The sequence below is a fragment of the Anneissia japonica genome, unplaced genomic scaffold (genome assembly GCF_011630105.1).
Source record: "Anneissia japonica isolate Jap-2015-1 unplaced genomic scaffold, ASM1163010v1 scaffold832_len162442_cov175, whole genome shotgun sequence".
In the NCBI taxonomy this organism is placed as follows: Eukaryota; Metazoa; Echinodermata; class Crinoidea; order Comatulida; family Comatulidae; genus Anneissia; species Anneissia japonica.
The window spans coordinates 108,636-111,585 of NW_022744507.1; positions in this window are offsets into that span (position 1 = coordinate 108,636).

Consider the following 2,950-nt stretch of genomic DNA (forward strand, 5'->3'; position numbering starts at 1 on the left):
ATATGACGCATGCCCACAACTAGAGCTCTCAGCAGTGTAGCAAGAACACAGTCAACAGAAATATAAATATAATATATAAAAACAACATGATTAAATATTTTTGCAATTGCCAAGTCGTAACTCCTTCTTGACGTCCTATTGTTTTATGTAATGTCACCCTCCCATCCGCGATCAGGTAACAAACCTTGCGGTAACCCCCAGATGCTCTATTTGTCAAGCGATCCGATTTTGACCGAACCAATATTTCACCAATCAAATCGTTTGTATGCCAATTGATCCTTTTGAAGGCACATCTTTTTTTTAAACAAAATTACAATACACTGTATTCTCACAAAATCTCTTCACATTTAAAGCATAATTCTAACTTCTGTGATCAATTATTATCTTGTCTGGGCCCAATCTATAACAAGTTTACCTCTGTTATTGCAATGGTTCTGGTTCTGGCGGGTAAAACCGAACTCCTAAAAACTCCAAAAGCGTAGGAGTTGACCTATAACAGGAGGGGTAGATATAGGATCGAATTATTGAAAGGTCTACAACCGCAGTTTATGGCAAGCAGCAAATGTCTTCTTGACTGAAAGTCAAACCGGTAACGATAAGATGGAGAAAGACTTTATATTTCGGATTTTGGAAAACATAAGGGCAATCTTGGGAACAAGACTCTGGGACTCCGTCGGGAATAAATATAGAAAACTACATATTTTTACGGTCTCCGAATACCATTTTGGGGTATCTGGAGGTGTCTATTTTAAAATTTGCTCACCCTAGCCCCAATAGTGGGACTGAGGTGGGTGGGAAATTTCAGGAGGACGCGTATAATATCTCTTCTTGGGGTAGAAACAGTGGGCGTTAGATAGGAGGGTACGAAGTCACAAAGTAGTTACAAGGCTTATGGACAAAATAAATCTTCTAGCAATTAAGAAAGAAAAAACTCTGGACCCTTCGGAAAAAAAACTGAACATTAATTTTACAGTCTTAAAGCAAGGACTTATAACTGTATAACTGTAACAGTTATAAGTCTTTGCTTAAAGTGCCATTTTCCGTGGGGAAACTCAATTGGACCCGAATCTGACGCCGCCATTGGTAAATAACGCGCTCTGGGGTAGATGTGGGGAATTCCTCTCATTAGCCTGCTGTCATATCCTCATAACAGAGACAGTGTCATACCTATACCCAACACTAAAAGTATCATCCAGCTATCGTCACTAACTTGCAACACCCACAATATCATATCATCTATTAATGATGTGCTGTAAGTGGTATTTTACGTCGGAGAAAGGGCTCCACATAAAGATAATAATCACTAGAGCTTTATTAGAAACAAAAACTACCTTTGGCTAAACAACATAACTAATATGAAATGAATCCAGGGAATTTAATACTGCAAAATGCATCATAATAGATAATAATTTTAGGTCCTCAACGAAAAAGAAGATGTGCAGAAATTTCATGAATTTTGAAAATAAGGGATTAGGCTTGCTTCAGGCTTTACTTAATACACACTTAAATTTGTAACTTTCCTGCTATATTTTATTTACCGATAATTGCTAGTATGTTCAAAGAGCCTAAATATAACAAGAGAGCGTACTCCTGTTTTTGAAAGCGTCACGCCTGCGTAGGACGCCCAATGACGGTTGTATGTACTTTTTATTACCCAGTGCAGCGCAGTAAAAGTACGCCCGCTATGAACTCAGTAAGCAGAAAACAAAAGTACAATACTGTGACAAACAGACCGTGCGCGGTGGAGTACTGGGTAATAAACATAGAACTATTAAACATTATTACTATTATTTTTCTATTTCATATGTGTTTTCGGTGCTACGCAGCAAACTTGATTTGAATATTATTTACCATGTTTTATTATTATATTTCTATGGTAATAAAAAGTACATACAAGCCAGGGGCGGATCCAGAGATGTCCAAAAGTGGGGGCCGAAAGTTGGCCGGGCCGCCCCCCCCCCCTAAATCCGCCCCTGCAAGCGTTAGTTGGCGTCCTACACTAGCTGCGTATGGCGTATCGTTTTTTACGCTCTCAATAAGCATAGTTGGCTCTCTTGTTCTAAATACTCTTTGGTATGTTCCATGATTATTCTAAGTGCTAATGTTCTAGCCCTACTAATTTTCTACAGTACTAGACTGACAGTACTCTCATTAGGGCTAAAATCCGTTTGGCTTACCTTGTTTATATATAATAGCAGCACTCATTGCATAGGCCTATCAATTGTTAATTGTTTAACTGTTTACACATATACTGCAGGCTGATGACGAAGATAGCAGGTGCTACCGAAAATTTCGTTTTAATAAATAATTATTGCCGCAATTAACTCAAGTGTGCTTTGAAGTATTTATAAATGTGTCATTTCATAACCGAGATATACATGGTACTTCATTATAAATTTCATTAACAATATTGATCAATTGTATAAAGAGATTTAAAGGCATATGGGAAACCCAGAATCAGCAAGTGGAATACTGTACAGTAGAACCTCGATTTTACGTACGGTACGGGACCGGAGGGCGTACGTTCTACTGTACAGTACTGTAACGAATAATATAAATTTAAATGATAACAGAAGATTCAGAAAAGAAAAGGAATCCAGCCTCTAGGGGACTCGAACCAAGGACTCCGCACACACGGTTAATGTCCCTATTCAAATGTTCCTATTCGAACACTGTCATTATTACTATTATTTTTCTATTTCATTCGGTGCTACGCAGCAAACTTGATTTGAATATTATCTACCATGTTTTCTAGCTTACCCACAGCTACACTATGAGTGAGCCTTTCAGTCAGTGTGATAAAGTGCCTGGGAGCTAGATCTGCGCGTATACCGTAGGCATGCGTAGTCTAATGGTGTGAGAGTTGCAAGTTTGAATCCCGCCAGAGACACCTTTTTCATACAACGGAAATAAAGGAATGTTGATGAGCTACGCTTGATACTATTATAAC